The sequence below is a fragment of the Bos grunniens genome, chromosome 21, assembly GCF_055505025.1.
Source record: "Bos grunniens cultivar Pamir isolate PY7600 chromosome 21, Bosgru_T2T1.0, whole genome shotgun sequence".
Classification (NCBI taxonomy): Eukaryota; Metazoa; Chordata; class Mammalia; order Artiodactyla; family Bovidae; genus Bos; species Bos grunniens.
The window spans coordinates 18,139,766-18,166,069 of NC_141185.1; the positions used below are offsets into that span (position 1 = coordinate 18,139,766).

At 37.3% G+C, this 26,304-nt stretch overlaps 1 long non-coding RNA gene across 16 annotated transcripts in view; it reads left to right on the forward strand.

Moving 5' to 3' along the window:
• Positions 1–26,304, forward strand: part of LOC147349191 (uncharacterized) — a 284,621-nt gene that overhangs the window by 195,719 nt on the left and 62,598 nt on the right. For 10 of the 16 annotated variants that reach the window (XR_015149537.1, XR_015149536.1, XR_015149540.1 and 7 more), the window contains one exon: positions 12,913–13,509. The exons of the other annotated variants lie outside the window; for them this stretch is intronic. This is a non-coding gene — a long non-coding RNA (uncharacterized LOC147349191). Of the gene's footprint in view, positions 1–12,912; positions 13,510–26,304 lie in introns of those variants that run through there. 16 annotated transcript variants of the gene reach the window in all.

A 26,304-nucleotide genomic window follows, 5' to 3' on the forward strand; every position in this document is an offset into this window, starting at 1 on the left:
AAGCAAACGAGAGCAGGTATTTTAAATTGTAAAAGTTTTATAGAATATCAAGGTAAACATTCACCTCAACTAAATGTTTTTTCCTGATCAAATGCTAACCAGTGGGATTTCATAAATTTAAATTTTATTATGATGAGATATTAAAACTACAGCTTATAAGATGTTTTCCTTGCAATGTATGAGAATGTTTAGCAGTAAGGAAAAGTGACTTCTGCTGCCAGTTAGAAAAAGACCCAGAGACTTACATCTCACTGTCTCAAAAGCTAGTGAGCCAGTGTTTATATAGCTCACAGCACAAGCACAATAGAACTTCAAGAAAACAGATAATGTTAGAGAGTGCTCAGTACAAACACTCATGTTACAGCTAAAAAATATGAAAAGTATAAAAGTGAAACAATATTAGCTGCAAAATAATTTTGAAAGCTAGCACTTGTTGAACATATAACACAATTATGCCTTTAGCTTGCATTATACCATTTTATACTGAACTTCCCAGTGGAACTAGTTGTATAGAACCAGCCTGCCAATGCAGGAGACATATAAGACTCAAGTTCAATCCCTGGGTTGGGAAGATCCCCTGGAGGAGGGCATGACAGCCCACTCCAGTATCCTTGCCTGGAGAATCCCATGGACAGAGGAGCCTGGTGGCCTACAGTCCACGAGGTCAAAGAGTCGGACACAACTGAAGCGACTTAGCACAGCCTATCCCATTTTATACACAGAACAATCCTTGAGGTAAGTGCCATTATTAAAAAACAATTACACGTTAATATAGAGAAATAATTATAAACTATATTTTTAATCTCAATGCAGGGTTATTTTTAACTCACTACATCCTAATCATAAATATTTTTTAAACATTAAAATATTTTCCAGTTTCTGTGGATTGTATGAGGCATTTATGCTAAATTAGATGGTAAGAATTTGCCTGCAGTGCAGGAGACTTGGATTCGATCCTTGGGACAGGAAGATGTCCTGGAGAAGGGAATGGCAACCCACTCCCATGTTCTTGCCTGGAGAATTCCAGGGACAGTGGAGCCTGGCGGGCTACAGTCCATGAGGTCACAAAGAGTTGCACATGACTGATAGACTACACTAGATCTAAATAGTATATATCATATTAAAATAAAAGCATAAGTATGATTTAATATAGAGTTAATTGGCAAATACAAACCAATAAGGTCTAAATCTTCTTTCTAATGAATTTAGTGGAAGAAAATGATTTCAACCGTTTCCATTCAATCTTACAAAAAATTCATCCTACACTTAGATCAGGCACAGCCACTCATATTTCTAAGTTTGTGACCCATGAGTAAGAAAATTTTATGAAAAACACTTCAATATATTCATGACTGCTGTGTAAACTTCATACCAATGATATTTTAATTAACCATGGAATAATTTGGCAACTGGTAATTTTGGAAGTGTCCAGTATAGATAATTTTGGTTCACTCAATCAATTATACTGATTGATTCAACCAAAGGGTAAACTACATTTTTTTTTTAGTCATTAATCAATTGTTTTAATGTGAACTACATTTTAAAACCCATAGTTAAATTTAATCTAGGGTTCTATAATGTGTTAGAAAGAGGAAATATAGCAGGCATACATAGGAAATAATATTTCTGAAAATCTAAAACAGAGCTTTTAGAGTTCATTTACTTCCATTGAACTTATTCAAAGAAATACCTATTCTGGTAGTTGTATATCTACTAACTCAAGTTAGCAATAAATAATCATTGTTAAAGGTGAATCTTGAAGATAAAAATGATACTAAATATGATATACTTTGGATAGTAAATACCACTGAAATAATTTAACCTCTATTTGCTCAACAAATAGCCTACTAGGGTTCTCTCTCCTTGGGATTTTTCAAGTAAGAATACTTGAGTGAGTTGCCATTCACTACTCCAAGACATCTTCCTGACCCAGGGGTTGAACCTATGTCTCTGTTCTACTGCATTGGCAGGCAGATTCTTTACAACTATACCATCTGGGCAGTTGCCAGTGAGGTACCCAGAAAGAGTGCTGTTCTTCCTATTGGTAAACAGCCACATACCTATGAAAAATTTAACCCTGAGAGTGCGCCTTGGCAATTTCTGGATTGATCCTTGTCCATTCCTCTATCCTATTCTTATATTCAAATAAATATTTCAATATTTTATCTTATGAAGAGAATCTTAAAATAATGATTTAAGCCTTGTAACCACTTTATACCATTATTTCACTTTAGTTAAGATTTTTTAACTTTACTTTTACTACTCTTTTATTCTTCACCTTTTACTTTTTGAAAAGCATTTAATATTTATCTGGTTTTTCTGCCTTTCAGCCATCTACGCTTCTGATTGTCAATAATCCTATTGTCAAGTATTAATATCTCAATGGGAATTCCCAGAACTAAAGATAAGGCAGACAGTCACAGAGGATTTTTGTTTTAACCTAGGTTTTAGTGCGTAAGAGAAACACCAATTCATTAAGGTTTTAGAAAGTCTTTACCAATAAGGAAATGAATAGTTTCATTTTACAATTATTAAAGCTAAGAGGCAATCTGACATACATTCTGTCCCTAAGTTATAGATAAAGCCATGTCATTTTTGCCAGTCATCGGTTTATACTTTTCTCTCTCATCATAGAAATAATTTGTAGAGAGAGAAACTGAATAAGAAGAAGAGAGAAAATAACAAAATTATATCACTATTATTAGCAATCAAATATATGTCCATATATCCAAAAAAAGAAAAAGAGAGAGATTCCAAGGGAATTGCATACTTGGCAGACAACCTGTTCTATGTTGCCTGAAATATTAATAGTCCTTTTCACCATCTCTGCATAGCTGCATTAATTTATAGGTACAGCAGCAAGCCCACTCAAATTTTATTTATCAAACACTGGCCTATTCTCTAATTTACTGTTCACAATTATTCAAATATTGATGATTCTTTCCCAATCTGGAATAGTCCCACTCTAATGTGATCTTTTGCTAAAATCTGTTAATTTTCATGCATGCATTGGTCAAATAAACCAGTTTCACAAATCTCAAAGAAATACTTATAATAGACTAATGTTTCCTAGTGAATTCAGTAATCATCAATGCGCTTTCAATTACCTACAGCATTTTTCCATTTGAGTAACAGCTTAGAATTTACTATTGTTCTTGATTACATTATTTCCCATTTTAAAAAGTAGCCTTAAGTATAAGCAGAAGAGGCAACTATCATGCAATAGTATATAAAAAATAAACAACAAACAATAAATGAAAAAGGTTAGCCTCGTACACATTTATAAAACTTATCATTGCCACCTCTATAAACAACACTGCTCCAAACAGATTCTCCAACAGTCTACAAAAATACCTGATATTAAAGACACATTTTGGAGATTCATTTGTTTTTTAAGAGTCCATTTGAGATAATACATAGAAAAGTCAAACTAACATTTTTAAATTTAGTGAAGCTCCAATACCTGGGCCACGTGATACAAATAGCCAACTCATTGAAAAAGACCCTGATGCTGGGAAAGACTGAAGGCAAAAAGAGAAGGGGACTGCAGAGAGATGAGATGGCTAGATAGCATCACCAACTCAATGGATATGAATTTGAATAAACTCCAGGAGATAGTGAAGGACAGTGGAGCCTGGCATGCTGCAGTCCATTGGGCCAAAAAGAGGTGGACATGTCTTATTGACTGAATAACGACAACTCTCTCTAACTTGGAGCATGTCAGGTACCAAAGTCCATACACAATTAACTTTTTTTAAAAGTCCTTCATACCCAAAGATAATCAGAAATTAAAATTAAAAACAACATAAAAAAATAAGATACTGCAGGTTATTTCTCATTTTTTTCCCATAAAAACTAGGGGCTTCCTTGGTGTCTCAGATAGTAAAGAATCTGCCTGCATGCAGGAGACCCGAGTTTTACTCCTTGGTTGAGAAGATCCCCTGGAGAAGGGAATAGCTACCCACTCCAGTATTCTTGCCTGGAGAATTCCATGGACAGAGGAGCCTGACAGGCTACAGTCCATGGGGTGACAAAGAGCTGGACACAACTGAGTGATTAACAGCACATCCCAAACATTATCTGAACAGAATTTTTTATTGTCATATAATAAAATTTGGTTATAAGTAAAGTATTCTCTTTTATCGGAAAGCCTGGGTGTCCCAGAACCTGTAGTTCCTTGCATTATGCCAGTAAATTCTTTCATGTGATTTTATTCTGTGTGTGTGTGTATGTGTGTATATGTGTACGCACGGTTGTGTCTGACTCTTTGCAACCCCATGAACTGTAGCCCACCAGGCTCCTCTGCCCATGGCATTCTCCAGGCAAGAATACTGGAGTGGGTTGCTATTTCTTACTCCAGGGTTCTTTCCAACTCAAAGAATAAACCTATGTTTCTTGCATCTCCTGCATTGGCAGGTGGCTTCTTTAACCACTGTCCACTGTCTACCTATACATATAAAAGTCAATATCTGTGTCTCAACATATAATTTTATTCTATTCTTTTTTTTTTCTCTTTAGTTCAGTTCAGTTGCTCAGTCATGTCTGACTCTTTGCAACCCCATGAACCACAGTACGCCAGCCCTCCCTGTCCATCACCAACTACCAGAGTCCACCCAAACCCATGTCCATTGTGTCGGTGATGCCATCCAGCAGTCTCATCCTCTGTCATCCCCTTCTCCTCCTGCCCTCAATCTTTCCCAACATCAGGGTCTTTTCAAATGAGTCAGCTCTTCCCATCAGATTGCCAAAGTATTGGAGTTTTAGCTTCAACATCAGTCCCTCCAATGAATACCAGGACTAATCTCCTTTAGGATGGACTGGTTGGACCTCCTTGCAGTCCAAGGGACTCTCAAGAGTCTTCTCCAACACCACAGTTCAAAAGCATCAATTCTTCAGTTCTCAGCTTTCTTTATAGTCCAACTCTCACATCCATACATGACTGCTGGAAAAATCATAGCAGATGATGGACCTGATGACCCTTGACTAGATGGACCTTTGTTGGCAAAGTAATGTCTCTGCTTTTTAATACACTGTCTATGTTGGTCATAACTTTCCTTCCAAGGAGTAAGTGTCTTAATTTCATGGCTGCAAACACCATCCACAGTGATTTTGGAGCCCAGAAAATAAAGTCAGCCACTGTTTCCGCTGTTCCTCCATCTATTTGCCATGAAGTGATGGGACCGGATGCCATGATCTTAGTTTTCTGAATGTTGAGCTTTAAGCCAACATTTTCACTCTCCTCTTTAGTTCTTTTTTACCTTCTGCCATAAGGGTGGTGTCATCTGCATATCTGAGGTGATTGATATTTCTCCCAGCAATCTTGATTCCAGCTTCTGCTTCTTCCAGCCCAGCATTTGTCATGATGTACTCTGCATATAAGTTAAATAAGCAGGGTGACAATATACAGCCTTGACGTACTCCTTTTCCTATTTGGAACCAGTCTGTTGTTCCATATCCAGTTCTAACTGTTGCATCCTGACCTGCATACAGGTTTCTCAAGAGGCAGGTCAGGTGTTCTGGTATTCCCATCTCTTTCAGAATTTTCCACAGTTTATCGTGATCCACACAGTCAAAGGCTTTAGCATAGTCAATAAAGCTGAAATAGATGTTTTTCTGGAACTCTCTTGCTTTTTCGATGATCTAGAGGATGTTGACAATTTGATCTCTGGTTCCTCTGCCTTTTCGAAAAACAGCTTGAACATCAGGAAGTTCACGGTTCACATATTGCTGAAGCCTGGCTTGGAGAATTTTGAGCATTACTTTACTAGCGTGTGAGATGAATGCAATTCTGCAGTAATTTGAGCATTCTTTGGCATTGCCTTTCTTTGGGATTGGAATGAAAACTGACCTTTTCCAGTCCTGGGGCCACTGCTGACTTTTCCAAATTTTCTGACATATTGAGTGAAGCACTTTCACAGCATCATCTTTTAGAATTTGAAATAGCTCAACTGGAATTTCTTCACCTCAACTAACTTTGTTCGTAGTGATGCTTCCTAAGGCCCACCTGACTTCACGTTCCAGGATGCCTGACTCTAGGTGAGTAGGAGTGATCACACTTTCATGATTATCTTGGTCGTGAAGATCTTATTTGTACAGTTCTGTGTATTCTTGCCACCTCTTCTTAATATCTAATGCTTCTGTTAGGTCCACACCATTTCTGTCCTTTATTGAGCCCATCGTTGCATGAAATGTTCCCTTAGTATCTCTAATTTTCTTGAAGAGATCCCTAGTCTTTCCTATTCTATTGTTTTGCTCTATTTCTTTGCATTGATCACTGAGGAAGGCTTTCTTATCTCTCCTTGCTATTCTTTGGAACTCTGCATTCAGATGTTTATATCTTTCCTTTTCTCCTTTGCTTTTCACTTCTCTTCTTTTCACAGCTATTTGTAAGGCCTCCTCAGACAGCCATTTTGCTTTTTTGCTTTTCTTTTTCTTGGGGATGGTCTTTAGGCTATACAAATAGAAAATGACTATTAACTGATACTATCTATTGTTACATTTTGATAAGATGTGCAGATAAAATGTTATGGACACTACTAAGAATGCTGGAGAGTGTTGCCATTTCCTTTTCCAGGGGACTTTCCAGACACAGGGATTGAACCCATGTCTCCAGCTTTGGCAGGCAGATTCTTTGCCACTGAACCACCAGAGAAGCCCAAGTTTAATTATAGACAGACAATAATTAGCTAAGATATAAAATCTAAGGTCAGGTGGTATTTTGATTAGATATAAATCTTGTTTTTCTTTGTAGAAACCTGTTTCTGTACACTAGAACTCCTAAAAGTGCAGCATTACGATATATGATCAGAGAAGGCAATGGCACCCCACTTCAGTACTCTTGCCTGGAAAACCCCATGGGCGGAGGAGCATGGTAGGCTGCAGTCCATGGGGTCTCGAAGAGTCGCACACAACTGAGTGACTTCACTTTCACTTTTCCCTTTCATGCATTAGAGGAGGAAATGGCAACCCACTCCAGTGTTCTTGCCTGGAGAATCCCAGGGACGGTGGGGCCTGGTGGGCTGCCGTCTATGGGCTGGCACAGAGTCAGACACGACTGAAGTGACTTAGCAGCAGCACAAGATCTGATATGACACAGTATGCCTGCAGGATTAGAATTGTACTTTTGTTCTGGCTCTTTTCCCAATACCTATTCCCTCTCTTCAACAAGAAAATAATTACAGGCTTGCCTCATTTTATTGTGCTTCACTTTACTGTATTTCATAGCTAATTGCATTTTTTACAAATTGAAGGTTTTGGCAGACCTGTTTTTTAAGCAAATTTATCAGGGTCATTTTTCCAACAGAATTTGCTCTCTGTGACTCAATGTCACATTTTGGGAATTCTCAAAATAGTTCAGATTTTTTCAATTATCAGTATATTTGCCATCGTGATCTGTGATCAGTGATCTTTGATGCTACTACCATTATTTATTGAAGGCTCAGATGATGGTTAGCATTTGTTAGTCATCCAGTATGACCTAAATCAAATATTTAATGATTATACAGTAGAGGTGATGAAAAGATTCAAGGGATTAAATCTGGTAGACAGAGTACCTGAAGAACTATGGATGGAAATTTTGTAATATTTTACAAGAGGCAGTGACCAAAACCATCCCAAAGAAGAAGAAATGCACGAAGACAAAGTGGTTGTCTGAGGAAGCTTTACAAATAGCTGAATAAAGAGAAGTGAAAAGCAAGAGAGAAAGGGAAAGATATACCCTTCTGAATGCAGAGTTCCAGAGAATAGCAAGGAGAGGTAAGAAGGCCTTCTTAAATGAACAATGCAAAGAAATAGAGGAAAATAATAGAATAGGAAGGACTGGCACCCTACTCCAGTACTCTTGCCTGGAAAATCCCATGGAAGGAGGAGCCTTGTAGGCTGCAGTCCATGGGGTCGCTAAGGGTCGGACACGACTGAGTGACTTCACTTTCATGCATTGGAGAAGGAAATGGCAACCCACTCCAGTGTTCTTGCCTGGAGAATCCCAGGGATGGGGGAGCCTGGTGGGCTGCCATCTATGGGGTCACACAGAGTCAGACATGACTGAAGTGACTTAGCAGTAGCAGCAGAGATCTCTTCAAGAAAATTGGAGATTTATAAAGGGAACATTTCATGCAAGAATAGGCACAATAAAGGGCAGAAACGGTAAGGACCTAACAGAAGCAAAAGAGATAAGGAAGAGGTGGCAAGAATACATGGAAGAACTTTCCAAAATGGTCTTCATGACCTGGATAACCATAATGGTGTGGTTGTTCCCCTAGAGTGAGACATCTTGGAGTGTGAACTGAAGTGGGTCTTAAGAAGCATCTCTACAAACAAAGCTAGTGGAAGTGATGGAATTCCAGCTGAGCTATTTCAAATTCTAAAAGATGATGCTGTGAAAGTGCTGCATTCAGTATGCCAGCAAATTTGGAAAACTCACCAGTGGCAACAGAACTGGAAAAGCCAGTTTTGATTGTAATAAGAAAGAAGAGCAATGCTAAAGAATGTTCAAACTACCACATGATTGACCTCTTTTTACATGCTAGTAAGGTAATGCTCATAATCCTCAAACTTATGCGTCAGCAATACATGAACTGAGAACTTCCAGATGTAAAGCAAGTTTTAGAAAAGGCAGAGTGATGAGAGATCAAATTGCCAACTTTTGTTGGATCATAAAGAAAACAAGGGAATTGCAGAAAAACATCTGCTTCTTTGACTAAATGAAAACCTTTGACTGTATGGATCACAACAAACTGTGGAAAATTCTTAAAGATATGGGAATATCAGACCACCTTACCTGTCTTCTGAGAAACCTGTTTGCAGGTCAAAAATAACAATTAGAACTGGATATGGAAAAATTGACTGGTTCAAAATTCAGAGAAGAGTATAACAAGGCTGTATACTGTCACCCTGCTTATTTAACTTATATGCAGATTACATCATATGAAATGCCAGGGTGGATGAATCACAAGCTGGAATCAAAATTGCTGGGAGAAATATGAACAACCTCAGATATGTTGATGAAACCACTCTAATGGCAAAAAAGTGAAGAGTAGCTAAAGAGCTTTGTGATGAGGGTGACTGAAGAGAGTGAAAAAGTTGGCTTAAAAGTCAACATTAAAAAACTAAGATTGTGTCATCTGGTCCCATCACTTCATGGCAAATAGAAGGGGAAAAATTGGAAGCTGTGACAGATTTTATTTTTTTGGGCTCCAAAATCACTGCAGATGGTTACTGTAGCCATGAAATTAAAAGACACTTATTCCTTGGAAGGAAAGCTATGACAATCCTACACAGCATATGAAAAAGCAGGTACATCACTTTGCCAGCAAAGTGATATGATACAGGCAAAGCTATGGATTTTCCAGTAGTCATGTACAGATGTTAGATTTGGACCATAAAGAAAGCTAAGGACCAAAGAATTGATGCTTTTGAACTGGAGAAGACTCTTGAGAGTCCCTTGGACAGCAAGGAGATCAAACCAATTAATCCAAAAGGAAATCAACCCTGAATATTCACTGGAAGGACTGATGCTGATATTCCAATACTTTGACCACCTGATCCAAAGAGCCAGTCATTGAGAAAGACTCTGATACTGGGAAAGATTGAAGGCAAAAAGAGAAGGGACTGTGGAGGATGAGATGGTTAGATAGTATCTCCGACTCAGTGAACATGCATTTAAGCAAATTCTGGAAGATGGTGACAGACAGGGGAACCTGGCAGGCTGAAGTGAGTCCATAGGGTCATGAAGAGTCAGACATGACTCAGTGACTGAGCAACATCAAAAGTTTTAAATTTATGTATATTTTTTAGACATAATGCTATTGAACACTTAATACACTAGAGAATAATATAAGCATAAACCTTTTGCACTAGGAAACCAAAAAATTTACAGTTCACATTATTTCAGTAGTTGCTTTATCATAGTGGTCTGGAACCAAACTGGTAATATTCTAGGATATGCCACCTTGAGAAATATGTCAATGTTGATAAATCATAATTTTATAGTATACAAATTGATTATGACATTTTACTGTGAACTATATTCATTTATAATACAATTTTTAAACTATATCCTCTCATGAAAATTACTTAGATATAAATATGTAATAATTCTATATATACATGATTCTGTACCATATTTGAATAACAGTTTTAAATTCCTAAAATATCATAGTGAAAAATTTCATATGAATGAACTTGAATTATTTTTCCATTTTTTTTCTTAGTGGAAAGATAATCACTGAAGACTACTTCTCTGAAATCTGACACATGAGAAAAAAACATATATATGTTGCCTATAAGATACATGAAAAATATTTAATGCTCTTTATAAAACATTGGTAGTTTCTTACATTCAGTGTTTTTGTGTGAAATTAACATTGCCATCAAGTTTGCAAGATTCATTTTCATTTCATTAATTATACTTTCAACCTTGAATTAAGACTGCATTTGGTGGTAGATGTGAGGCTTAAAACAATTCTGCAGAAATGTATTCATTTCTTAAATTCTCAAATAATGATCTTATAAACTTAACTTACTTTATAGATAGAATCTTCAACAGTATAACTATGTTGTGGGGTAGCTAAGAAAAGGAATTCCTCAAAAATTATAATTCATAGTTCTCCCTTTCATACTTTAATGTCCAGTGTTAGAGATACCAAAACTGACAACGTGTGTATTCTGTATTCTTTCTAAAATCATTTATCACTCACTATGTCAATTGTTATTATAATTACACATGTTCTATAGTACAGAAAAGTTAAAAACCAAATATTTTTGAAAGTTATTAACAGTATTAGGGTTAGGAAAGTTATATTTTCAGTTGGAAACACTGTTAAATGTTTACATTCATTTCATTTTTCCTTATTTTACATCCCTTAGCTTTTTTTTTCTTTCCATCAGATCCATTTTTAGAACGTCTACTGTGTGACCAACACTCTGATAGGCACTCTCTGTTCTTGATCTGCTCACAGTAGTGGTTGGACGAATGTATAAAATAATCAGGATTCACACATAATTCATTAAAGCCTAATTACAACATGATTAAATTATAGACCAAAAAATGTACCCTTCTTTTTAGATATAAAGACATAAAGAGGCACAAATATTGTTTCAGTGGAACTAGGAAGACAAGCACTGTTAAAGCATGGGTAACGGTATGTAGAAGTAGGTATATATGCAAAAATCACAACTTTCTGCATGAAAATTATAAGGATCATATGGTTAAATGAGTACAAGAATATTATATTCCTATTTATCATGATATGATCAGGAGAGATGATGGGAGATTATGGCTAATTATTCCTGAGTTCATCCTTTAACCTTTCTGTTCCCATTTTGCCCATTGCACATATGTCTACAGTTATTACTAAGCCTTGTCACTTCCCAAGACTGCATGAACCCTGATGCATTTTGATTAGCCTCATGGTTGCTGCTGCTGGTGCTCCTGCTGAGTGCACAATAGTATTATAGAATAGATACATGAAAGGAGATATATTTAGTATGTCATAGAACATTTAAATATTTGGCCATATCGAATAAAGTAGATTATTGATCTTTTTCTGAGAAGAGTATTTTATTAAAATGTGATATCAGAGAGTTGATTTTTTATCTAGGCTTTATCTTAGGTACTTTCTACTTTTGCCACTTTGGTTGTGCTTTTAAATGGCAGGATTCTGATTTTGCTTTATGGAGTTAAAAAAGCAATGCACACATTTTTCAAGATTATTATATAAGATATATTGATGTTGTTTAGTCACTAAGTCACGTCCAGCTCTCTTGTGATACATGGATTGTAGCCAGGCTATCCCTGGGATTTCCTAGGCAAGATACTGGAGGGGGTTGCCATTTTCTTCTCTAGGGGATCTACCTGACCCAGGGATCAAACTCATGTCTCCTGCATTGGCAAGCAGATTCTTTACCACTGAGCCCCTAAGGAAGTGCATATAAGATATATGCATATTATTTAACACTGAATGATAAATTAATGGTTTAAAATAGTGTCTAGTGCTGAGTATAATACATGACACATTCTAGGCAGTCTCCCTTTATCTGCCAACATATATTAAAAAATACTAAACATATCAATTATAGTTTTTAACTAAATAAAGTAGTTCATTGGTTTTCATTGGAGTTCATTGGTTTTGTGGGAAAATAACGCACTTATCTGGTTTACTATTTATTCAGATATTTTGATTTCTCTAGGCCATTCTTTGGTATAAAACCATAATTGTAATCAGTGTTGCCCTTTAGCAGCTACTTTAGCTTGGACCTTGGACATAAGATGGACTGGGAAGTATTGGGTTGATGCAAAAGTAATTGTGGTTTTTGCAACAACAAATGGTTGAGATTTATTGTTTGATATTGGAATACATTCTAAATAAATGTGGTTATGTTATACATCATTTTAATGTGCATTTCTCACTCTATGTATTTTTCTAATGACTTATTACTTGCTGTTTATATTTATTTTATATTTATTTTAGACTATGGAAATGATGTTTGACAAAAAGCAAATTCAAGCAGTTTTTTTTTTTATTTGAGCTCAAAATAGATCCTAAAGCAGCAGAGACAACTCACAACATCAATGGCAGATTTAGCTCAGGAATTGCTAATGAATATAAAGCGCAGTAGTGGTTCAAGAAGTTTTGAAAAGGAGATGAGAGACTTGAAGGTGAGAAGTATAATGGTTGGCCATAGGAAGTTGACAGCGATTCATTGAGAGGTTCATGGAAGCTGATCTCTGACAACTACATGAAAAGTTACAGAAGTCAATGTCAGCTCTTCTATAGTCAGTTGGCATTTGAAACAAATTGGAAAGGTGAAAAAGCTCAATAAGCGGTTGTCTTGTGAGCTGACCAAAAAACAAAACAAAACAAAACAAAATCATTGTTTTAAAATGCTGTCTTCTCTTATTCTCTGCAACAGTGAACCACTTCTCAATCAGATTGTGAAGTGCAACGAAAAATGGATTGTATACAGCAACCAGAAACAACCAGCTCAGTGGGGGGCTGAGAAGAAGTTCCAACGCACTTCCCGAAGCCAAACTTGCACCCCTGTTTGGTTGTTGCTGCCCGCTGACCCACTATGATGAATCCCAGTGAAACTATTACAACTGAGAATTATGCTCAGCAAATCTATGAGATGCACTGAAAACGGCAATGACTGCAGCCAGCTTTGGTCAACAGAAAGGAACCAATCCTTCTTCAGGACAAAGTCAGACCACACGTCACACAACCAGCACTTCAAAAGTTGAATGAATTGGGTTACAGAATTTTGCTTCATCTGCCATGTTCACCTGACTCTCTCCAACAGACTACCACTTCTTCAAGCAACTCAACAACTTTTTGCAGGGAAAATGCTTCTACAACCAGCAGGAGACAGAAAATGCTTTCTAAGAGTCTGTTGAATCCCGAAGCATGGAATTTTATGCTACAGGGATAAATAAATTTATTTCCCATTGGGGAAAAATGTGTTGATCGTAATGGTTCATATTTTGATTAATAAAGTTGTGTTTACCTATAATTATAATGATTTAAAATTCACAGTCCAAATTACTTTTGCACCAACCTAATATATCTCCAGTGTCTACTTACAATCTTTGGTACTGTTTATGTTTATAGTTGTTTAAATCAAACTGGATATTTAAACATATTGAATATATTTAAGGACCATAACACCTTTTCTTGGTTTTGATCCTGAAGCTTATTGTGCCTAAATGATCTGTAGAAATGAAAAATTTGCCACAAAAATATTCCCATACTAAATATCAACATCTGGAATAAGGTATGGCAAGCCTAGAAGAAAAGTAATAAAATCTGCCTTTTTATAAGGCTTAATTAAATATGACTGTAATACACATAATCAAGATGCTTTGATCAATTCTTAAAGAAAAGAGCAGGCCAAGTAAAGAAAGAAAATTTATTTGAGTTTTAAAAACAATTGTGTAAGTGTATGTACTTAGGGAACACAGCCCTGCCCGTCGACAGAAAATTAGATTAAAGATTTACTGAGCATGGCACCACCCATCAGAACAAGACCCAGTTTCCCCTTCACTCAGTCTGTCTCATCCGGAAGCTGCCATACCCTTATCCTTCTCTATCAGAGAGCAGAGGAACAAAATCCACAATTACAGAAAACTAACCAAACTGATCACATGGACCACAGCATTGTCTAGCTCAATGAAACTATGAGTCATGCTGTGTAGGGCCACCCAAGAGGGACAGGTCATGGTGGAGAGTTCTGATAAAACATGGTCCACTGGAAAAGGGAATGACAGACCACTTCAGTATTCTTGCCTTGAGAACCCCATGAACGGTATGAAAAGTCAAAAAGATAGGACACTGAAAGATGAACCCCCAGGTCAGTAGGTGCCCGAAATGCTAGTGGGGATCAGTGGAGAAATAACTCCAGAAAGAATGAAGAGATGGAGCCAAAGCAAAAACAACACCCAGTTTTGGATGTGACTGGTGATGGAAGTAGAGTTCAATGCTGTAAAGAGCAGTATTGCATCGGAACCTGGAATGTTAGGTCCATGAATCAAGGCAAATTGGAAATGGACAAACAGGAGATGGCAAGAGTGAACATCAGCATTTTAGGAATCAATGAACTAAAATGGACTGGAATGCGGCATTTTAACTCAAATGACCATTATATCTACTACTGTGGGCAAGAATCCCTTAGAAGAAATGGAGTAGCCATCATAGTCAACAAAAGAGTTAGCAATGCAGTATGTGTACTCAATTTAAAAAATGACAGGTTCATCTCTGTTCCTTTCCAAGACAAACCATTCAGTATCACAGTAATCTAAGTCTGTGCCACAGCCAATAATGCTGAAGAAACTGAAGTTGAACAGTTCTATGAAGACCTATAAGACCTTCTAGAACTAACATCCAAAAAAGATGTCCTTTTCATTATAGGGGACTAGAATGCAAAAGGAGGAAGTCAAGAGATACCTGGAGTAACAGGCGAATTTAGCCTTGGAGTACAAAAATGAAACAGGGCAATGGCTTACCCAGTTTTGCCAAGAAAACACACTGGTCATAGCAAACACCCTCTTCCAATAGCACAAGAGAAGACTCTACACATGGACATCACCAGATGGTCAATATTGAAATCAGATTTATTATATTCTTTGCAGCCAAAGATGAAGAAACTCTAGACAGTCAGCAAAAACAAGACCAGGAGCTGACTGTGACTCAGATCATGAATTCCTTATTGCCAAATTCAGACTCAAATTGAAGAAAGTAGGGAAAAACCACTAGACCATTCAGGGATGACCTACATCAAATCGCTTACCATTATACAGTGGAAATGACACATAGATTCAAGGGATTAGATCTGATAGGCAGAATGCCTGAAGAATTATGGACAGAGGTCCATGACATTGTACAGGAGGCAGTGATCATGACCATCCCCAAGAAAAAGAAATGCGAAAAAAAAGGCAAAATGGTTGTCTGAGGAGGCCTTACAAATATCTGAGAAGAGAAGAGAAGGGGAAGGGAAAGGAGAAAAGGAAAGATATACCCATTTGAATGCAGAGTTCCAAAGAATAGCAAGGAGAGATAAGTAAGCCTTCCTCGGTGATCAATGCAAAGAAATAGAGGAAAACAATAGAATGGGAAAGACTAGGGATCTCTTCAAGAAAATTGGAGATACCAAGGGAACATTTAATGCAAAGATGGTCTCAATAAAGGACAGAAATTGTATGGACCTAACAGAAGCAGAAGATATTAAGAAGAGGTGGCAAGAATACACAGAAAAATTATACAAAAAAAGATCTTCAGGACCCAGGATAACCACGATGGTGTAATCACTTACCTAGAGCAAGACATCATGGAATGTGAAGTCAAGTGGGCCATAGGAAGCAGCATAATGAACAAAGCTAGTGGAGGCAATGGAATTCCAGTTGAGCTAATTCAAATCCTAAAAGATGATGCTGTGAAAATTGTGCACTCTATATGCCAGCAAATTTGGAAAAGTCAGCAGTGGCACAGGACTGTAAAAGGTCAGTCTTCATTCCAATCCCAAAGGAAGGCAATGCCAAAGAAATTTCAAACTACCTCACAATGCACTCATCTCACATACTAGCAAAAGAATGCTCAAAATTCTCCAAGCCAGGCTTCAACAGTACATGAACCAAAACTTCCAGATGTTCAAGTTGGATTTAGAAAAGGCAGAGGAAACAAAGATCAAATCTCCAACATTTGTTGGGTCATCAAAAAAGCAAGAAGTTCCAGAAAAACATCTACTTCTGTTTTATTGATTATGCCAAATCCTTTGTGTGGATCACAACAAACTGGAAAATTTTTCAAGAGATGGGAACCCCAGGGTACCTTACCTGCTTCCTGAGAAATCTTTATGCAACTCAAGAAACAAAAGTTAAAACTGGACGTGGAAAAACAGACTGGTTCCAAATCAGGAAAGAAGTATGTCAAGGCTGTATATTGTCACCCTGCTTATTTAAATTATACACAGAGTACATCAAGCAAAATGCCAGGCTGAATGAAGCACAAGCTGGAATCAAGACTGCTGGGAGAAATATCAATAACCTCAGATATGCAAATGATACCACCCTTATGGCAGAAAGCAAAGAAGAACTAAAAAGAGCCTCTTGATGCAAGTGAAAGAGGAGAGTGAAAAATTTGGCTTAAAACTAAACATTCAGAAAACTAACATCATGGCATGTGGTCCCATCACTTCATAGCAGATAAGTGGGGAAACCATGGAAACAGTCAGAGACTTTATATTTTGGGCTCCAAAATCACTGCAGATTGTGACTGCAGCCATGAAATTGAAAGATGCTTGCTCCTTGGAAGGAAAGTTACGACAAACTTAGACAATGTTTTGAAAAGCAGAGACATTACTTAAAGCTATGGTTTTTCCAGTAGTTTTCTATGGATGTGAGAGATGGACTATAAAGAAAGCTGAGCTCCAAGAATTGAGGCTTTTGAACTGTGGTGTTGAAGAAGACGCTTGAGACTCCCTGGACTGCAAGGAGATCAATCCAGTCTATCCTAAAGGAAATCAGTCCTGAGTATTCATTGGAAGGACTGATGCTGAAGCTGAAACTCCAATACTTTGTCCACCTGATGAGAAGAACTGACTCATTGGAAAAGACCCTGATGCTGGTAAAGATTGAAGGTAGGAGGTTCAAGGGATGACAGAGGATGAGATGGTTGGATGGCATCATCAATGAGATGGACATGGGTTTGATTAAGCTCCAGGAGTTGGTGATGGACAGTGAAGCCTGGCATGCTGCAGTCCATGGGGTCACAAGACATACAACATGACTGAGTGACTGACCTGACTGACACTTTTACACTTACAGGGATTCTCTCGTGACTCAGACAGTAAAGAATCCGCCTGCAATGCGAACACCTGGGTTTGATCCGTGGGTTGGGAAGATCCCTTGGAGGAGAGCGAGACAGCCCACTTCAGTATTCTTGCCCATACCCGTAGACATAGGAGCCCAGCTTGTTGCAGTCCATGGGGTCACAAAGAGTGGGACAAAGGACAAGTCTGAGTGCCTAAGCACGTACGCCTGCACCCTCTTACAAATGTATCCACCATCATTACCAGTGGTAGAAGGAAATTTGGTCTATCGTTTTGGTTTTGGTATTTCTAACACATTTGAAAATTTAGCATGAAAATGGAGTTTATAAAATAAGATGATTGAAAGTGAAAGTGAAGTCGCTCAGTTGTGTCCGACTCTTTGCGACCCCATGGACTATAGCCTATCAGGCTCCTCCACCCATGGGATTTTCCGGAAAGAGTACTGGAGTGGGCTGCCATTTCCTTCTCCAGGAGATCTTCCCAACCCAGGGATTGAACCCAGGTCTCCCGCATTGTAGGCAGACGCTTTACTGTCTGAGCCACCAGGGAACTATCTAATTAGTGCTTTCAAAAATAATTATGATAATGACTATTAACTTTTGTTGGTCATTATCAATGTACGTAACTCTAGGCCAAACATTTTACATGGCTTATCTCAGTTAATCCCCCCAGCACCCTGGTAAGATAAATCCCTAGTATTATTCAGATTTTGTACACTAGAAATCCGAGAATTAATTTTTCAAAGTGCCGTGGCTAATAAGTTGAGAAATTGCAATTCAGACAAAGGCAGTAAAGAACAGCTTAATTGGAAAATATTTGTGGGTTTACTTTAAATTGACAAGTAAACTACATTTTGATCTTATATATAGAAACAAAACAAAATAACCAGATTTGTGTATAAATATGGGCTTCCTCTGGAGAAGGCAATGGCACCCCACTCCAGTACTCTTGCCTGGAAAATCCCATGGATGGAGGAGCCTGGTAGGCTGCAGTCCATGGGGTCGCTAAGAGTCGGACACGACTGAGTGACTTCACTTTCACTTTTCACTTTCATGCATTGGAGAAGGAAATGGCAACCCACTCCGGTATTCTTGCCTGGAGAATCCCAGGGACAGGGGAACCTGGTGGGCTGCCATCTATGGGGTCACACAGAGTTGGACATGACTGAAGCAACTTAGCAGCAGCAGCAGCATGGGCTTCCTCTGGAGGAGGGGATGGCAGCCACTCCGGTATTCTTGCCTGGAGAATCCCTATGGACTAAGGAGCCTGGTGTGCTGCAGTCCATAGGGTCACGTAGAGTTGGACACGACTACACAACTAATCATAGCACAGCATGGGCTTCCCAGGTAGTACTAGTGCACATGCAGGAGACATAATACATACGGGTTCAATTCCTCGATTAGGAAGATCCCCTGGAGGAGGGTGTGGCAACCCACTGTAGTTTTTGCCCAGATGGGATTGTTGTCCTAGTTACATTGTATTTATCCTATGATATCTCAAGTTTGTTTCTTTTACCTGTCACTGTTTTGTATGACAACCAAAAAATAAGCATATCCTTTTTCTGTTCATTTTATATATTAAGTGATTTGCAATGCAGAGTCATTAAATCATATAGAAGTATTTACTGTCTATTTTAAATACTGACAGAAAATTCCTTCCTTTTTGAGAGTATTATGCTATTTAAAGTGGGCTAGATGAGTGGTGCTAATTAAACATCTGGCATTCAACCTCACTTCACTATTTTCCCTTATCCAAACAACATTCTGTAGAGGGAACTGAGTACTTTAGAAGATTGACAAAGATAAGTAGCATCCAAAACCATGAGCATTTCATGATAATAAAATTTAACTCTAACTTTTAAGTTATTATAATTTTTAATCAGATTAATTTATGAGATTTTGCACTTTCTGATGCAAACATATAAATATATTTCAAATAGAGCAATATATCATTAAGCAAATACTATTGCGCTTCTAAGAAGAGGTTTAAGTTATTTGTGAAACAGTAGACCAGTCTTCCTTCTAGGATTGTATAACATTAAAAATAGAATACATGCAATTGTATATGTAAATATAGATGTGTTTAACATATGCATATGACAAGCATAAAGATCTTATAAAGTTTTTCATCTTTAGTATAATCAGATTTTCATATCTAAGATTACACATGAGAAATGATATTTACAGACTGACAAAATTATTTTAGATAAATTATCTCTTAGGTGATGATATGGTACTGAAAAATAAGTTTCCCTCAGCTTTATTGGCTGGTGTGTGATTTTAAATTAAGTAATTAATGAGATTTTTTTAACCATTGGTTCTGAACCAAATGAAAATAGACCAACGAATGCAGAATGGTAGATTTGATACAGGATTGGAATGCGCATGATGTATCTTCCTGTGAATGAACATAAGGCATCCCTTGGCCTTTGCCCTGCATGCATGTGTGTGCTAAGTCACTTCAGTCATGTCTGACGCTTTGCAACCCCATGGACTGTAGCCCACCAGGCTTCTCTGTCCATGGGATTCTCCATGCAAGAAAGTGGATTATCACGTGCTCCTCCAAGGGATCTTCCCAACCCAGTGGTTGAACTCACGTCTCTTATGTCTCCTGTATTGGCAGGCAGATTCTTTATCACTAGCACCACCTGGGAAGCCCTATGCCTTGGTAAATGAATCTCTAGTGCTACAAGTTGGAGAAGGCAGTGGCACCCACTCCAGTACTTTTGCCTAGAAAATCCCATGGACAGAGGAGCCTGGTAGGCTGCAGTCCATGGGGTCGCTAGAGTCGGACACGACTGAGCGACTTCCCTTTCACTTTTCACTTTCATGCATTGGAGAAGGAAATGGCAACCCACTCTGGTGTTCTTGCCTGGAGAATCCCAGGCACGGGGGAGCCTGGTGGGCTGCCGTCTCTGGGGTCGCAGAGTCGGACACGACTGAAGCGACTCAGCAGCAGCAGTGCTACAAGTATCACAAATAGAGCAGAGTTGGGGAAATGCAAGCTTTTCTAGTAGTTTTCAGAAGCCAGTACCATTGACAGCAATAATAAATAACAACAAATACTGTTTTAAGAAGGCAGGTCCTAGTGAATGAAGTGGAAAAAAAGTCTGAACCTGAGTTCAATGGAATTCAGGTTCGCTACAGTTATTAGCACTTCTCTAATCTGGGCTGGAGCAAGTTATGGATGTGAGGAAATATTAAGGCAGGTAAAAATCTTTCAGTATTGTTTCCTAAGGGGGATTTTAATTAATCATTCATCTATGAAAAAATGCACACAAGTATCCATCTACTAGGAACAAGCATATGAAAATATGGAAGTGAAAACAGTTCTCTTTTAGAAAGCTTGCAGTTTTAAGGAAATAATGATTTTTAAGTAGGAAAAATTATCATTGCCAACTATAGACAATTTTCTTAGAATGAGCTATTTGGAAACAAACAATGGTTAATTGCCAGCATATACTAAAAACCCCTTTAGATTAATCTTTATTGGCATAATAATTTTCAGAAAGGATAGTGACTTTTCACTGATATACTTGGTAGTTAATAAATCATTCCCAAGAATTCACTCCATCACTACAAATGCGTCATTCTGGCATGCATTCTATAAATATTTATTTTGCATAAATTCTGTCTTGTGCTTTGTGCTGGGCCTAAGCAGTTAACAGATTTATAGTCTTTGTCTTCAAGGAGCTTATAGTCAAAGATGGGGAGACACACAAGTTGATAATTACCAGAGGATGCCCTTAAGTGTTTTGATGGAAATAAATCAGTGTATGGGAAGATATAAGTGGAGAACTCAACAGACTTGGTAGTTCAGGTAGGTTTTTGGAAGAGATGTTAGCTATGATGAATTGTGTGATGAGTTCGTAGAAATTACCCAGATACAATAAGAAAGGTTAGAAAAATCAAGGATATTGAAATATTAAAGAGCCTGGTAATATGGGAACATAAAGTATTTGAGATTACTTCACAGTAAAATGGAGAAAGGGCAGTGATCAGGAATAAAGTTTGAAGTCAAGATTATGAATGTGTACTAATTTTCTATTTCTGCTGTAAAAAATTATCACAAATTTAGAAGCACAACTTAATATTTCACAATTCTATAGGTCAGAAGTTAGGGTCTGCTTGATTGGTGTTACTGCTCTAGGTTTTATAAAGCCCATACCAAGCTGTTGTTAGCCTTCTGGGCTCCTCTCAGGAAAGATAAGAAGGTCTATAAAGGATCATCTTCTTTTTTTTTAATTAATTTATTTAACTTTACAATATTGTATTGGCTTTTCCATACATTGACATGAATCTGCCATGGGTTACATGTGTTCCCCATCCTGAACCTCCCTCCCACCTCCCTTCCCATCCCATCCCTCTGGCTCATCCCAGTGCACCAGCCCCGAGCACCCTGTATCATCCATCGAACCTGGACTGGTGATTCATTTCATATATGATAATTTACATGTTTCAATGTCATTCTCCCATATCATCCCACCCTCACCCTCTCCCACAGAGTCCAAAGGGCTGTTCAATATATCTGTGTCTCTTTTGCTGTCTCACATACAGGGTTATCGTTACCTTCTTTCTAAATTCCATATATATGCGTTAGTATACTGTATTGGTGTTTTTCTTTCTGGCTTACTTCACTCTGTATAATAGGCTCCAGTTTCATCCACCTCATTAGAACTGATTCAAATGTATTCTTTTTAAAGGCTGAGTAATATTCCATTGTGTATATGTACCACAGCTTTCTTATCCATTCATCTGCTGATGGGCATCTAGGTTGCTTCCATGTCCTGGCTATTATAAACAGTGCTGCGATGAACATTGGGGTACATGTGTCTCTTTCCCTTCTGGTTTCCTCAGTGTGTATGCCCAGCAGTGGGATTGCAGGGTCATATGACAGTTATATTTCCAGTTTTTTAAGGAATCTCCACACTGTTGTCTATAATGGCTGTACTAGTTTGCATTCCCACCAACAGTGTAAGAGAGTTCCCTTTTCCCCACACCCTCTCCAGCATCTTCTAAGTTCCTTATAAATAGGCAGAATCTGGTTTTTCATGGTTGTAAGACTGGGTCCCCTTTTTTTGCTGTCAGGCTTTTTTCCTATATAGTGCCCACATTGCTTTTCATGTCTTCCATGTCACCCCCTTCAGCAATGTAGGGTTCAGTTCCTCTCAGGCTTTGAGGATCTCTGACTTCCATTTCTACCTTCTCTCCATGACTCATTCTTCATCTGTATCTCTCTCCTGCTTTCCTGTTCTTTTAAAATCTCATGTGAGTAGACTGAGCCCATCATAATAATTCAGAATAACCTATTTTAAAGTGAGATGAAAGGGCTTCTCAGGTGTCACTAGTGGTAAACAACCTTCCTGCCAATGCAGGAGACGTAAGAGACGGATGTTCAATCCCTGGGTCAGGAAGATCCCTGGAGGAGGACATGGCAACCCGTTTCAGTATTCTTGCCTGGAGAATCCCATGGACGGAGGCGCCTGGGGGCTACAGTCCAAAGGGTCACAAAGAGTCAGACATGACTGAAGTGACTGAGCACACGCATGATAGGTAACCTACTCCCTTCACAGTGATACCTAGAGCACAGAGCCAGAGCACAGGCTTGGAGGAATACCTTTATAGTTCTACTGCCACAGAATTTTTTTTTCCATGTAAAATTGAAAATGTCTGCTTTATATTGAAGAAAATAATTCTGAGAAATGACTCTGTGCATAGAAGTAACAGAATCAACTTAACATTTAAGAAAATCACTCTATACCATTGAAATATTAGAGTGGAAGATACTGAATGGCTTTGGAGAGACCAATTAAAATGGTCACTTCACGTTTTAAGTTTAGAAATAAGTGAAGAGGAAAATAAAACAGTAAGAGCAAGGAGATATCAGAGGGGATATATCTGGATGGCACTGAGGAACCTGCTGTAGTTCATTCATGATCGACTGTAATAGAGGAGATTCAAATATGATTTCCCTTTTTGGCTTAGGTAACTAGATCAATAAGAGTAACTTTTACCAAAGCATGAATATGATAAGAACAGAATTGATTAATAAATAACACTAGACTCAGATTTAGAGAAAACAATTCATTCTTGTTTAGAAATGTTGATTTTCATATGCCCATGGTATTAAACAATTTCTAGTTAGTTATCATAAGGCTAAATGTAAAAAGTGGATTGAGTTGGCTGTGGAGATTTGTGAGTAACCACTGATTAGTACTGGAGTAGTGCAGAAAAGTTATATCCATTGAAAACAGAAATTTTAATTTTAATTTTATGAAACATTGGCAGAAGTAAGAGAATGAATCAAAGAAATAATGGACATGGTAGAGGATGGGAAGGAAAAAACAGGTGAGTAGTTAATATAGTTTGGGATAGTATGCATATATTAGGAAATATCGACCATTTCGTACATGTAAAACCTGAAATGTAAAATTATCAAGATAAAGTATTTAATTAAAAACAGTAATATATATCACAGAGCATATATTAATCTATCTGTGTTGATAAGAATGGGATTATACCAATTCATATACATATGTATTCACAAGATAACTCTGTAGAGTAGGAAGAAGAGTAAATTTTCATTATACTTATATCTGTTAAAAAAAAAAGCACTTGCATTATTTTCAAAATGTTATAAAACCAAAAGGGATATATATGCATTCATAAGCTGTAATTATCTATAGAAGGGCCCATGTATTATATTAAAAGGATATTTATGACCTAAATTTATCTATACTGATAAAAACTGTGTGTACAACATAATTTAGAGTACATGTAAACTTTGTAAGATGTTATACTCATAAACATATTTTTTGTATTTTTTCCTCTATCTTATTCTTAAAATATATTACTTTTTAAAATAAGGGAAAATCACCAATCTTATTATCAAAAAATGAGGCAAAATATATTGAACAGAAGATAAAAAATGAGAAGAGAATTTAATTAATGGTATATAGTACCTGGGAAAATGGGAAGAGATGGAATTCAATCTATACTCATAGTTGTTGCTATAAATGGCAGTAACATCTCCTCTACTCAAACTGGAAGAAAGGCTGTAAGGATGATTGATGATGCTGATCCATTTGGAGGTGGAAAGCCTGGAAGCCATTATGTTCTCTATTAAGTGGGATTCAAGGTATTCTGCCGAGTGTAGTGGGGAAAGTGGCCAGGCAAGAGCTTTGAGATGTATAGTAATGGTTAGAAATAGGTATTGTAGGGGCTGTGAAAGGAACGTGATTAGAGGGAAAGGACTAACTTCTCTCTGAGAGCTTTATGTAGCTTGAAGGACCACTGCAGAGTTACAGCAATTGAGACAGCTTGAAAACAGTGAAAGAATAGATAGATAAAATGCTTATACATACTAGAAAGCCCAAAAAAACAGACTTATAAATAAACACCATGCATGAGAGAGGTACCCTTGGACAATGAGAAAGGTTAGACATTTTGGGGGCCAAGTAGTTATCTATAGTTTTTAAAAAAATGAAATCTTACCAATTCCAGGGATATCAAAGATTTAATCTGAGAGAAAAGCTGTAAAGAATTTGGAAGTTATTATGGAAGAATATCTACTTGACTAAATTCTAGTCTCTATCCTATGTGTAATATGACAAGAAGAAGGGCACATAATAGTCATCAAGGGGTCACTCTTGTGTGAGGCATACATTGTAAAATCTCTTGGTATTCATCAGCTAATTTTTGCCCTTACAAAAAAATTAGTATATTTTTAAGTCACTTACTATATGCAAAGGTAAAAAGTAAATAGTATTAATCAAATTCTGTTAAATTATATAACTGTTTCAAGGGATAAGGTGTGTGACTAATAATTTAGGATGCTTCTTGGCCTGGCTTCAACGAGCTAACTTGGAGCCACTGTTGTCAATATGATGCTTATAAGAACAATGCAGTTAGAATTGTTCTGGAAAATCAAAAACAGTAGACATTAAAATTCAATATGGTATTTTCCGTATGCTGTCTGGAAGTCTGAACTCTCCCTTTCTCACATATGAGCTGGGAATTGTAGTCCTGATAGAAGGATAGATGTTTCCACTTTTCCCACATCTGTTAGTTGTGCCATTAAAAGGTTGGGGAGAACCAAAGATGAGAGTAGAGAGTTACTGAAAGCCTCTCCTTCTCCAGTGTTTGTGAAAAGAATCAAACAGCTTATCCAGAACAGTTTACAAATTATTTTTTCCTACATTGGAAAAAATTTTTTCCTACATTTTTTCCTACATCTTTGGAAAAAAAAATATAATGTTGCTTGATACTGCCAACAAATCTTAACAGTTTTTTCCAAATCAGTTTATTCAAGTTATTCACTAAAAATTCCAAATTAAAAAAATCATCTCTAGACTATTAATATTGAATCTACTGAGTTAGTTTGATAGCATATAAATGCTATCTAGAGATTAACCCATTCAAATGAACACAAAAAGTATTGATAACTGTTACAAAGAGGAATAACGGTCTTTTAGGGGATTGGACATGTGTTTCTCTTTATCTGAAAAATTTCACTAAGAAAATGTAAGGAAAGGATGATGCCTATGAATATATGTGAGTATTCATATTTACATCTGAATTCATGCATTCTCTATCCTTAAACTGTGTCCACAGCTGTGTATGTATATAAAGATATAATCTAAATGGTAATACAATCTACCCACACTAGGTCTGATTAGGCTATTCAGAATATAGTCACAAAAATGCTTAGAAAAGGAAACCTAAGTGTGTAAATGACACCTGGCTAAATGATTGGTTCTCTGGAGCATTCATCATGGAAAGGTACATGTACGTCTTGAGCAGTTACTGCTATTTTAAAATATCGAATATGATAAGCTACATAAGAAACTTCTAAAATATTGTGATTTTTTTCATATTCTTGATGATTACTAATTTAAACTACTTGTTTCTTATAAAAAATGATTCTGATTTCTAAGTGGTGCTGTTGTTCACTTGCTAAGTCATATCTAATTCTTTTGGATCCCGT